Consider the following 13595-nt stretch of genomic DNA (forward strand, 5'->3'; position numbering starts at 1 on the left):
ATGCTGACTTATTATTACTTCTTTGAGGTGGGCCACTTCAATTTCAGTTATCTAGCAAACAAAAGGTCCTCATTTCTTCTCATGTTGGCTTCATATGTCTTGATTGGGAGGGGTGGTGGTGTAGGTTTTCTTGTTATTTTGCAGTCATTTAGTCTCTTCCTAGTCTGAGATCTCCTACAACTTCATATAAAGATAGCCCCTCATGAGGACCTATCTAACCTAGTTCTCAGTATGTCCAGATTAGCCCTGGTTACATTTAGTAAAGTAGGGAAAGAAAGAAGACAATGAACAAAGGATAATGTGGAGACCTCCAAAATGACATGTTATGAAATTGTAGATTCTCAAAACTGGAAGGTACCTTAGAGTACCATCGAGCTTGTTTTACATTTGCATAAACTGAGGTTCTATATATAACTGACTTCATAAGATCACTTAGCAAATTAGCAGAGCCAGCACCAGAACCCAGATCTCCTGATCCCTAGTTCACTGGGGGTTTTTCCCCATAACAATCCTGATGCTCTCTCACTTGTGCTCCAGGCCCATCTTTTCTACAGCTTAGAACCTCGAAGATACTGAGGAGGTAGTATCATACTGTGGAGAGAGTAATAGATTAGGAGTCAGAAGACCTGGATTAGAATCTAGACATCTGTGAGCTTGGGCAAATGACTTCACTTCTCTGATTTCCTTTGTTTCCTCACCTGTAAGATGAGGGAATACTACAAGGTGACTTCTAAGTGCCTTGCAATAAACTGATAATCATATTGTCTAAATTTCAATGATTTATTTGTACTTTGCTTAGAAATCTTAAAAGATTTCTCATTCTTTTAACCAAATCTGTTACAAAATTCTAAATATTTCTCCTTTGAAAAAGATATTAGATTCCTCGCTTTATTTCAATTCCCATTCATATCACCTGTTTAAGTCCTTGATCCCCTTGACTTCAAATCTGCATTTCTACTTAGTACACTGCTTTCTGTCCTCTCAACTCTCAATCTCTAGCTGTTTTCCTCTCTGAATGTCATCATCCTGATTAGCCACAGTCCTGACAACTATCAAACTAATTCTCCTAAAACTCTGCTTCAATCACATCTCTGTTCTGCTCAATAACTGCTAGTGCTTTTTGTTGTTATGTTCAGGAAAGGGTAAGTCAAAACACTTTTACTTGGTTTTCAAAAACCTTATGGATATGACTTATCCAAACTACTTTCTTAATGCTGGGCAACATATACTGTTCTTCCTCAAGGGGTCAGTCCACTGAATACATCATATTCATGCCATTTTCCCTCTATGTTTTTTGTTTATACTGTTCTTCCTTCTGAGAATTTCTTTTCCATTCCTGTACATCTATACAATTTCTATCTTTCAAGGAATTACTGCCCTCATGAAACTTCCTCAGCCAAATCATCACTGATTTTTCCAACCTTCTTAATATCTATGATCTATATTATAGATTTGGGCCCTTAATTAGATTCCATGTTGTTCTGTTCCATAAAGTTTCACATAAGTGGGCTTTGTCTCCCTGTGGTGAAGACACTTTATCCCTGTTTAAAAAAGAAATCCACCCAAAAAAAGCCTTGTTAAATTCCATTTAAATGTTGTTTTTTAAAAGCTTGTTCTGGAAACTGGCCCTTTGAGAAAAGAGTTTCTGCTATAAACTGAAATTATGTAACTCCAAAGCACTCTTTATCAGAAAGGAGGCTGTAAAAGTACTGGTTGCTAAGGGAACAATTAAATTCAAATTTCAGTTCACATTAGACACAGTAAAAGTATTGATCAGAAGGGAGGGGGAAAGCCTTTAAGCAAGTTAGAAAAGCAGCTGAGAACTTATTTTGATTGCAAAGAAAGTAGCAACCATGGAGTTTCAAACAGAATACATAGTGGCATCCTGGTGCTAAGTAATTTTCCTCTTTCAGGAGGAAACAAGAGCTGAGAGTTTGATAAGAAAAGAAGCCTAACTCCTGGCAGGAAGGAGCCTTAGAAAAGCCAAACCAATGCCTGCCTTTTGATTAGTTCACATGCAGGCAGTTAAATCTCATTTAATGGATGAGTTATAGAGGCTGGTTTGCCCAAGAAATAATACTAACTCACATTTGTGTAACACTTTATTGTTTACAAAGGCTAAAAGGCCTCTGAAATCTAGGAGAGTTATGGAGCTATACAGGTCCTGGGGAAGTTTTTTTGCTCTTAAGAAAAACAAAGTGAATGAAAAAGAAAGGATTTTCTTAAGAAGAGAAAGAGATTAGGTTAAACTAATAACTATTAGTATGAAAGGTGCCAAATTATATCCATGTGTCAATTAAAAAAAAACTTCCTCCAATTTAAATTTCTTCTAGTGAGGATTTTCTTGCACTCTCTTCCTTCCTTCCTTCCTTCCTTCCTTCCTTCCTTCCTTCCTTCCTTCCTTCCTTCCTTCCTTCCTTCCTTCCTTCCTTCCTTCCTTCCTTCCTTCCTTCCTTCCTTCCTTCCTTCCTTCCTTCTTCTTTCCTTACTTTTTCTCTCCCTTTTTGCTAGGAGCCTCTCTCTCTGAGTCCCAGGGTAGGTGTTCTGGTGTTAGTTTTGGTGAATTTTCATTGGTAATGATTTCCAAGATCCCTTTCTCAGAGATTCTATGATTTTACTTATAACAATAAATTTTAAATCGGTTACATTTTAGTCCCTTTGGTGAGATTAGGAAAGCATCCTAGTTTCAGTATAGTGATTTTCAAATCATCTCAGAGGGAATGCTTTAAAATTTTGCCTCCAAATTCTTGTATATAAATATGTGTCACCAGGTCCATATTTGGTGGCTTTTTCATCTTGTTAGGACCTGTAAGAACTTGCCTTTCTCTGACATTGCCTTTTGAGAGCCCAGAGTTACCTCTACCACCTAGTGAGGCATGAGATTGAGACTCCAGGGAGGCCTGGGGAGGTATAGAGACCAAATAAAATGGGGCAGTCATTGTATACTGTATACATTGTCTGGAAAAATACATTTGACTAGGAGTCAAGGAGTCTAGCTTCCATTTCCTTCTATCACTAATATCTGGTTAACTCTGGGCAGGTCATTGAATGTCAATGTTTTAATTTCTTCATCTGAAAATGTAATTCTCTGCCTATTTCATAGAATTATGTAAGGATCAAATGAATATACATATGGAAATGAGGTTAAAATGAATAAATTATTTTGTTTGTGGAATTTGGGCTCAGATCTTTGGCACTGCTACCAGTCCCAAATTTAAGGAGACCATTTTCCCATTGATCTCTGGGCATGATGTAGCAAGAAATTTTGAAAACATTGTTGGGCCAGGCATGACCAAATTCACACCAGGGGACAAAGCTAATTCCACTTCACATGCTTCACTGTGGGAAATGCAAGTTTTCTCTTAGCCTCTGCTTGAATCTCTGTGTAAAAACCAGGAGGAAAGAGAAACATTTCATGTCTCAGAAGTAAAAGCAAAATTAAAACTCCTATTTCTGATCAAGGCCTCATGACAGAACTAGCAGGTTTACATATAAAGAAAAACCAATTTACTATTTCATAGGGAGTAGACTCTTTTCCCTGAGACACCTTGGTGACTGATTCTAGTCTTAAAAAGAATAAGGATGAGATTTGGTGAAAGTTTGTCTGTGGTTGTGGGGTTTCAATAGGCTGTGAAGCTTTGAGCACTACTGCCAAGGTTGTCAATCAATACAATTCTCCACTAGCAAAAACTGAGTCAGTTATTTCTAAAAACTACAGAGCATTGATGCTTTTTAAACTATAGGACATACTGATTTATTAGCCAGTACACATTGCAATAGGGCCCTAGTCAATATTTTCACCTCTAGTCACCTAACCCTTCTAAATCAATCAATACACTGCTGCCTGATTTTTTTTTTTGACCAGTCTTGCAATTTCTTGTTTCCAGAGAGGAAGCTCATCTACCAATACTGATTAGCACCTAACTACAATTTATAGTCTTCATTGTCTGGAGTACTAGAGGCTAATGATTTGCACAGTCTTACAGGCAGTGTGTCTATCAGAGTTGGGGCTTGAGCACAGAGGACTAGCTCCTTTTCCCTATCTTTCTAAGCAGAACTGACTGACTGAAATTTCTCCTGGTTGATTTAATCTTCCTTAGTGCAAAACTTTGGTGATATCCTTTTTACCAAGCATCAACCTGACCATTTAACCCTCAGACATATATATATATATATATATATATATAGGGTTGTTTAGAAGATTTGGAACCAAGATGAAATGTAAGATGCCTAATTAGTAGTTTTGTAAACTGGTTTAAGTTTTCATGAGATTTAAGTGTCAGAATCCTAGCAGAGCTTAATGGTAGTTATAAATTACTGAATGTATTTCGAATTATTCTGTTAATACTCACTGTGGGTTTTTTTGTGTCTAGCATTTCTTTTGTATGTAGAAATAAATTACTTTTCTTATATCTGACTTATATTGTGTGTTAAGTAATATTCTCTTTTCTCTCCAGAAAACTCTAGATGTGAACATAACCTAAACTATAAGTAAACTTGCTTGGGGCACCAGGTTGTGGGTACTTAATGAGCCAAAGAATGTGTGAAAAGTGAATTTCATCTCTCCTTAGAAGCTTGGCTTCCTAGGACTCATTCCAGTCCAAATTTCATGACTGGTAATTGAGCAGGTAGTGAACAAAGTACCCTCACCCCTGTGTGACCAGTGGCAGTGCCTTAATATTAGGTAGGCACATATTTTATCTAACATTTCCCTTAAAAAACACATTTCCTGTTCCATTTTGTTTTTGCTTTTAATCTTATCACTTTAGCATTATCATTAGACAGATCATCATTATCACTAGGAAAGCATTAATTAAGCAACTATTTTTGGTATAGCAGTGAATTAGCTTGTTAATTTTACAGTGGGAATTAAAGAAGCAAAGATCTAGTTATAATACCTTTCCTTACCACCCTCATGGACCTGAGTTTACCTTTAAAACATGAGAAAACTGAGCTCAATCTTTTTTTTATTTAAATACCACATACTTAAGTATATCTTTGTGGCACTATCTATGATTCAGAGCATAAATATCTACATATGTTATGTCCTACTTGCAAAACATGCTTATTGGTACTTTGGAATGCTAGTTAAATGTACTAAAATTTAGAGGAAAATATACTCAAAAACAACTAAAGCATTAACACACTTTGAAAAAAGCAATGAGTTAGCCTCAAATGAGCTAACGCATTCTAAATAAAAAAACGAGTCCATTATAGAATAGTACCTTAAGAAATCATATATGTAGTTATTTTAAAAACATATTGTTTCCCTTCACCTCCAGTAGATATAAGCTTAAGGGAAGGATTGACTGGTTTTGGCTTTTTTAGACAACATCTAACATGTTATTTGTTATATAGTAGGATCATGTTGGACAGGATTGGATTAGATTGGGTCATATTCATATTAAGCACAACAGTGATAGATGAAATCTGTGGGATTATTTCAGGGGCAATGATATGAAACCCCCAATAACAATGACCCCAAACCCTACAAAGTTATAAAATTACAGGATACACTTGGAAAATGATTATGTTTCTTCTAGGTCAGTAATTATCACCTTCACCATAAACCTAAATATGAATTGGCTGATCTTGGTTCTAAATCTTTTTCACCTCCCTTTTTTCTTTCATTGGTTTCAATTTGTTTGTAATTTCATTTCCCATACCAGATATCTTAGTTTGGTTGGATTTTCTTATTTCTGGGCAAGATGATCATTCAGTTCAGACAACTACATGGAATCAGGGGAGTTCTTTCTCAAATTTGAAGATCTCCAGATTCCATGCCCTTACCCAGTCCTTTATTACAGTGATTAGCAGTTCTTGAATCAATCCTTTAAAATCAATACATTCTCTCTTAAATCTAATCTATGTCCTTTCTCACTGCAGTCTATAACAACAGATATTTACTGATACTGTTATGTATCTGGTGGTTAGCAAATTTAGACTGTTCTCTACACACAAAATAGACCTCTGTTTGCAAACTCTCCTTTAGTCTAGAAGTTCTCTGTGTTTATGTGTAAGTAAAGACTTCTAGCAATAAAATCGAAGAAAGAGAAACAGAGCCACAGACTAGACCATGCTCTTCAGGTTGCTATTGGAGATAACAGAGCCTAGAAATGTTCATCTGACATGTAGGACAAACTTTCCCAAGACATCCTATGCAGAGATGGGGGTGGGCACTAGCTCCTATCTGCAGAAACTGAAAAGCCAGGCCACTGATGGAGAGGAATATATGAAGGAGCTCATCTTTGGTGGTGGTGGTGGTGGTGGTAGGGAGTGTAGTGTGGGAGGGAGGGGATAATGAAGTGGAGAGAGAGCTTCCTATTTCACTTAATTGTTCTTATTAATGTATTTCATGAATTGCCATGACCAAAAACCCCCACCAAAACCCCAAAAGATTAAAATGGGATCAAGAGTAGAAGATGTCATTAAAGAATTATATAAAAACAGAGTGATGATAGATGGGCAGTCAGAGTTCATCATTGTTTCTTATTGTGTCAAGAGAAAATGAGGAAGGTCTCTGGCACATTAGGTGGGCTCTCTTAACCTCATACTTTCGGGAAGACTTGGATAAGAGACTCACACAGAATGAACTGTGGTCTGTACTGTAAAAGTGACCTTCTAAACCAATGAGATCACAGGTCCATTGAACTACCTTTGTTAAATGAATGTTGTTTTTAACTACTGAAAATACCAGTACCAGTTCACACCTTTCAAATTTTAATACTTTGGGGTAAGACCTAGTTATAAGTCTGGGAGTTATATCATATATATGAAAGCGTCTGTGTGTTTTACGTCTGGAAGAACTGAGTAATAACCATAAACAATGTAGAGAACAGTGTTAGCTATATTCTCATATCTAAAAGACAGCAAAATAGTTATGGTGAATATGCTTGATATATGTTTGTCTAGCCTTAGACAGTCCAGGCTAATGAAAGGTATTAGTAGATTGGATGATCTAGAACACTAATCCATAAACTATGTAGTGTCTTAAATGACTACTTATTTTCTGCCTCCTTGATTGGCTCCTCTCTCTCCTGCTATCCTCAGCAAGGTCTGCCTTGTTTGATATTCTCTCCCTCGTTGGTATCATCCATTCTCATTGCTATTCAGATGACTTCCAAAATCTTATCTCCAATTCCTACATTTCCCCCTGAGATTCAGAACTCATATTTACTCATATTTTCAACTGTCTGCTATATATATTGACAAGTGGATGTCCCATTGACACCCCAAACTTAAATATCCCAAGTTGAATTTTTATTCCCCCTCCAAAATGTTTCACACTTCCTTTAAACTTCAGTCACCTTTTATTTCACCCTTTCTTTTATGCTCCTTATGTAATACAGTGTTACCATGTCTCACTGATTCTAACTCTGCAATCTTTTTCTTCCATCCTCTCCTTTTTTTCCCCACTACCATGACCCTAGTTAAAGCCCTAATTCTGTCCCTGATGGACTACTGTTACATTTTTCTTATTCCTGCTTCCAGTCTCACCTTTATCTTTTTGATGTACTACATGATGCTATGAGGCTAATCTTCTTAATTAATATCTAGGGTAACAATACCCCACTCAGCTCAAAAACATTCAATTGCAACCAACTACATACAGAAAAAAAAGATCTAAATTTCTCATTGGGAATTTATATTATCATTCCTATCAATGCTTTGTATATAGTAGTTACTTAATGTTTGCTCAATTGGATTTGACTCTGGAATGGTTGTCTATCCATTCCATAATGGATGTTTATTTAATAACCTTTGGCTCCCTATAAATATAGAGAGAGGTAGGATTTTCATCACTGCTCTCAATAAAAGGCAAAGATTTCAGATGAAAGGGACAGATTTGGGAAATAAGTCTGGTACCTAAGATTAGAGATGTAGTCAAAATCTAGGAATGATATGGTCTTTATATTAATGAAGACTTGTGCTATTTTTGCCTAGTTTAAAAAAATCTAATAAAATGATTTTAAACCCAAAAGTAAGAACAAGAAAACTGTCTACATGTAGAGAATAGCTACTTTATAGAAAGATGATCGGTAACTCACAGGACAAACAATTCAAGAAAAAATCCTGTCATAAAATACATGGACTCAGAAAGCTATAGAAAAAGTATAGATAACAAGTAAGGTGAACTAAAAGTCTTAATGCAGGTAGGTAAATTTGAACTCAAAGTTATCACTAACATGTAGTAAGATGTCACTCACTGCTCTGGAAGAATATATCTCCTACAAAAACAATGGAAAAGATAAAGTACTCTGAAGCTAGGGGTGAGAATGAAGTGAGAAGATGGGTGGCAATATTAAGAAGATATGCTTGTGAAGAAATCTAAGAACCAGAGTAGAAGAAAAACAGTGAAGAAAATTTAGTTAAAGATCAACAGAGGGAGGAATAGAAAAGATATTGTTGAGAGAGATTGCTAGAGTGAACCCAGACAAGAAGAGGTAAAGAGATGAAGAATTTTGGGAAAAGATAAACCTGGTATGGAGCCATATTATAGTAGTAATGGAGGATTTCAATTATCTGAACCTCCAAAACAAAGTGCAATTTACTGTGTTCAGTTTGGAGAATCCCAGGGATCTGTCCTTGGTTCTGTGCTGCCTAGCATTTTTATTGGTTCTTTGGAGATAGAAGACAGGAACTATGGGGCATATGGTTTAAGAGGCAGCCCAGAAGCTAGGAAGACCTGTGTTCAATTTCCACCTCTGGTACTTACTGACTTTGTGACTCTGGTGGCAAATTAGTTAGCCTCTCAGGGCTTCCTGAAACTTCTCTAAAAAGGGTCAGTTGGTTGACTCAGTGGATTGAGAGCCAGGCCTAGAGATGGGAGATCCTAGATTTAAATCTGACCTTAGACACTTCCTAGCTGTGTGACCCTGGGCAAGTCACTTAATCCCCATTGCCTAGCCCTTACCACTCTTCTGCCTTGGAACCAATCACAGTATTGATTCTAAGATGGAAGGTAAGGGTTTAAAGAAAAAAAAAGACTAAATTGCCTAGAAGGAATCATTAAGACTTATAATGGCTAAGACAGTACTGGGAGGAATATCTGTCAGATTGGATGCTAGTCAACTTAAATATTAGCTATTTTCCCCATAATAGTATATTAATTGATTGGAACTTAGTAAAATTATACTTAATAGGGGCTAATATAGTTTTACACTGGGTTAAAAAAAATCAGCTTCTTAAGTATAAGACAAAGGGAGGCAAGGCTAGACAGCAGTTTGCCTGGAAAGATCTGAGGTTTTTGAGGACTGTAGCATCAATATCAACAGTGTGATATGACAATCAAAACTATTCATGTAAATTTACGTTCCAATGAGAGATAGTTTCCAGGATCAGGAAGGTAAGAGTACTGCTGTAGTCTGCTCTCTGGTCCAGCACTGCCTGGGACACTTCATTTGTAAGGGTCACATTTTAGGAAGTGTGTTTGATGACCTGGAGAAAGTCCAGAGGACAGCAACCAGGTGAAGGATTTTGAGATTGGGGACAGAGTAGAACAAGATGCAAGAGGTAGAAGTGATAGAGAAGTAGATTTAGATTCAACAGAAGGAAAGACTTCTGAATCATTACAGTCATACAGAAGTGGGTAGGGCTGCCTAAACGGTTTTCCTTAATTTCTTTAATTAAGTTTTTCTAATTTCCTTTCACTAAAGGTTTTCAAGCTAAGGCTATATATACCAGTTAGGTACAGTGTAGAGGGGATTCTTTTTCAGAAATGGGGGTGGGGTGGGGGATTGGGGAGGTGGGGTCATTTTAGATTACAAATTCTTAACCTTGGATTCATGGCCCCCCATGGAGACTATGGATAGATTTCAGAAAATCTAATTTCAGAAAATAAAGATGTATTTTTTTTCCTCATCCAAGTTCACAAACCTTAAGTGGGGAAAAAAATACATCTTAATTTACTATCCCTTAATTGAAATTTAGCATTTCATTCAATTAAATTAGTTTAAAATATTCTAGAAATGGATCCATAGGCTTCATCAGACTGTCTCTCTCTCATACTCTCTCTCTCAGTTCTAAATGGCCTTTCAGGTCCCTTGCAAGTCTGAGTCTGTCTTATCCTGAACTGTTTCTGAGTTTGTAAAGGGCTGGCTGTGAATTCAACATGTGAAGAGAGGAATGGATGACCAGTATGACCAATGGGATGCAGATCATGTTTTGGAGCAAAGAGCAGTTCATTTTAGGGAGGGTATAAGCTAAAATATGAAGAGGGAGTAAACTAAAAGGCTGAAGAAGATAGTGTGGTGCCAGATTACTGAGGGTCTTAAAGGCATTTTAACCTTACTTGGTAGAGAGTAGGGAGTCACTGAAATATTTGAGTAAAACATGACCATATTTACAATGAAGAAAGCTTATCATTGAAGTGGCAAGTCTATCTTGCAGTGGTATGAAGACTTGGTTGGAGGATAGAGAATGTAGAAGTTGACCCTATTAAAAGTTTGTTGGAATTTTTCAGATAGGTGGTAATGAGATTTGTTGTTCAGTAGTTTTTAGTCATGTCCAACTCTTCATGACCTCAATTTGGTGTTTTCTTGGCAAAAATACTGGGGTGCTTTGCCATTTCCTTCACCAGTTCATTTTATAGATGAGGAAACTGAGGCAAACTGAGTGACGTGATTCATATAGCTAGTGTCTGAGACCAGATTTGAACCCATGAAGATGAGTCTTTCTGACTCCAGGACTGACACTCTATCCACCCAGACGCTGTGGTAACCAGATTGTCAGGTTAACTGGGAAGAGAGAAAGGGAGTGAGGGCTTGTCTAAGAAGTTGAAAAGGAAAACCTGACAGTATTTGTGAAGTTTTGTACATGAGAAAGGAGGGACAGAAGAGCCACCGATAACCCCAAAGTTTCCAACAGGGAAATCAGTGAATGGCATACTGATATCGGAGAAATCACAAAGGCGGGAAGGGAGCGTTTGGGATAACTTGAATTGGAGTGCTGGTGCCACATCCAGGTGGAGATATCCAGTAGGTGGTTGGAGGTTCGGGCCTGGAGCTCAAGAGAGAGGTCAAAACAATAGAAAATTAGTATTAAAAACATCACAATAATCGGACACCCATTCGAGCTGTCTTCTGTCCTACCAACTAGGCTTGACTAGGGGACCTTCTCCCCAGAACTCATTCCCGGGGGCGCAAGCCCACAAATCGATCTTGATCTTGCAGACCCCCTTCGGCAGCTCAGTCCATAGGGTAGGCGCTCCATCGCACCAGGTGCCTGCCGGGAAGCTGCCGCCCATGCCCACCCCCGCCCCTCCACGGGGTAGCTACCTGAGGCTTGCTCCCAGACGGGCTCAGTCTCGCTCCTGGCGGCACGGGCGCCAAGCCACGGGCGGGGTGGGGGGGAGGGGAGAGACAGGCGCCTCGCACCCAAGGCGGAAGGAGAGCAGCAGGACCTTAGAGGGAAGGGTGGCGCAGATGGGGGTGGGGCGGGGAGGGACCCCTTTGTTTGCGCCTCTAGTTTGCTTGACAACCAAGCGCGGGGGTTCGTCTGTCTTAGCAACCGGTGGGGGAGGGTCGAGGTCTGTCGGAGAAACGTCACAAACACCCCAGACGTCGGGCAGGGCTCTGATAGGCTCGGGGGAAGAGGGGAAAATGGAGGATGCCCTCGAACTCTGGGCCCAAGAGGGAGGGTTGAGGTAGGGGAGCCTGGAAACCACCTAAGGTATTGGTGTTGGGCTGGTTAGTCAAAAGGAAGGGTTTAGGGGAGTCTGAAAACCGTCCTCGGGAGTTTGTGGCTGGAAAGGACCAAAATACGACCGAGTGCAAGGGCCGAATCTGGGCAAGGGAGATCTTCTGGGAGGGGCCGAAAGCCCAGAGATCTGCTAGCGGATCCCTGGCTTTAGGGGAAGGAGGGCGGGGAAGAGGTAATAGTTTTCTGAGGTTTGTGAGGAAGGGGAGTGAACCTAGAGGAAGGGAGTCACCTGCTTAAAGGTGAGAGGGCCAGTGGTTAGGGGCGGACAGGCTGCCCTGGATGGCTTCTGAGCCCCCACTGCCTCAGAGATTCCACGAATCTGAATTCTCAGAGCGTAGATAAGAATCCAACTGTCAGAGGTCAGATAAAGGGACCCACGGGGCTGCTAAGGGCGTACTGGTAAATGTTTAACAATCGTCTCTGGGGATTTAAAAAAACACAGACCTACCCTCCTGACGACACACTTTTAAATTTAATTCGAATTCCTAACACTTACCTCTTGGCAGTCGACACAATATATATTAACTAATGTTGTCTTGGTAAATTAAAACGATGGGGTTAGAGCCACCTTCAGTATGATCATGGCCAATTGGCATGGAGGCAGGAGAACCGAGGACAGGATGTAGGGCAAGTCCAGGGCCTTTTAAACTGTTTAAATGGAAATGGATAAAAATTTATTAAGCATTTTCTACATGTTAAACACCCCAACAAATAGAAAATCATGCTCCCAAGGAGCTCACATTTTAGAGTATGTTGAAGGTGGTAGGTAAATATGATGAGTTAAAGGGTGGTAATGGGTGATGGCACACAGGCCTGGACATAGATGAGATATCCTCACACTACCTTTCCCCCTTCCCTCCAATCCATCTTTAAAGAGGATGTTTTTTCTCCTTCCTCCTCTCCAGCTGTCTCTGTTCAAACTGGCTTTCAAGTCATTTATACTTTCGTTTGAATTTAGTGGAAATCCATTTCTATTTTACCCCAGAGTATTTTATATTTTAAGACTCTTCTCTAATGTGGAATTTTAATTCTTTTTGGACCTTTGTGGCAGGAAGGATTTAGGCTTAGATCTAAGTAAATTTCTTGACAGGAATATGAGAAGTTGAACTAAGCTGGTCATCCCTTTAGACTGTGGTAGGTTTTTTTGGGAAGAGATGATTCTTGATCTGTCTTCAATGAACAAGGATTTATTTAATGCCTACTATGTGCCCATATTGCTCATACACATGCATTTATTGAGCAGCCCCTGGAAATGCTAATTGAATTTATAGTTTTGATAAATGGCATTGAAATGGGAGTTGTGACCAAGTCCTCCTCTTCATAGGCACCATATTCCAAGAGTTATATCTCATTTAACACCATATTTATAAGAAATGAGGTTTGTCAGGTCATAGGATCATAAACTTCCAGCTAAAGGGACTTTAGAGGAATCATCCATTGATTCTTTTCCCCTCCCACCTGCATTTTACACATAAAGAAACTGAGACTTAGAAAGTACTGAAGTATCACAGTTAATAAGTAGCAGATATGAAACTTGAAACAGCTTTCTGACTCCAAATATAGTCTCATTTCTACTATACCAAGAGACCATCTGAATACCCTTCTCTTGATTCTTAATATGTGGGTATTCCTTAAAGTTATCTGTTCTAAGTCTTCTTCTCTTTTGACACTTTCTAGTCTAAGATTTCATCTAATTCAATTGTCATTTCTTTATAGATTTACTCCTACATCCAGATGTAACTCCTGAGATTCAGCCTTAGTGTATCCTTGCTTCATAGGATCTTAGATTTAGAGAAAGAGGAAACCTTACAGGTCAGCTAGTTTAATTTGGGTATATTGAGATGAAGAACTGAAGACCAAAGAGTAATTTAGTTTGCTCAAGGTCACATAGGTAA

The 13595-nt window shown here is 38.8% G+C and overlaps 1 protein-coding gene and 1 long non-coding RNA gene across 5 annotated transcripts in view; one reads left to right on the forward strand and one right to left on the reverse strand.

The window, feature by feature from the left end:
• Positions 1–13595, reverse strand: part of LOC100014247 (ropporin-1) — a 40402-nt gene that overhangs the window by 20821 nt on the left and 5986 nt on the right. The window contains exons 2-3 of one of the 3 annotated variants that reach the window (XM_007493816.3): positions 12197–12348; positions 10888–11004 (exon numbers count right to left, since the gene is read on the reverse strand). The gene's annotated coding sequence lies outside the window, so the exon portion shown is untranslated. Of the gene's footprint in view, positions 1–10887; positions 11005–11276; positions 11907–12196; positions 12349–13595 lie in introns of those variants that run through there. The other 2 variants (XM_007493817.3, XM_007493815.3) reach the window with 2 other exon arrangements.
• The window catches only part of LOC103100669 (uncharacterized), a 58507-nt gene continuing 56624 nt past the window's right edge, over positions 11713–13595 (forward strand). The window contains exon 1 of one of the 2 annotated variants that reach the window (XR_008911126.1): positions 11713–12099. This is a non-coding gene — a long non-coding RNA (uncharacterized LOC103100669). The remainder of the gene's footprint in view (positions 12100–13595) is intronic. The other variant, XR_008911129.1, reaches the window with a different exon arrangement.

This window comes from Monodelphis domestica, chromosome 4 (assembly GCF_027887165.1).
Source record: "Monodelphis domestica isolate mMonDom1 chromosome 4, mMonDom1.pri, whole genome shotgun sequence".
In the NCBI taxonomy this organism is placed as follows: Eukaryota; Metazoa; Chordata; class Mammalia; order Didelphimorphia; family Didelphidae; genus Monodelphis; species Monodelphis domestica.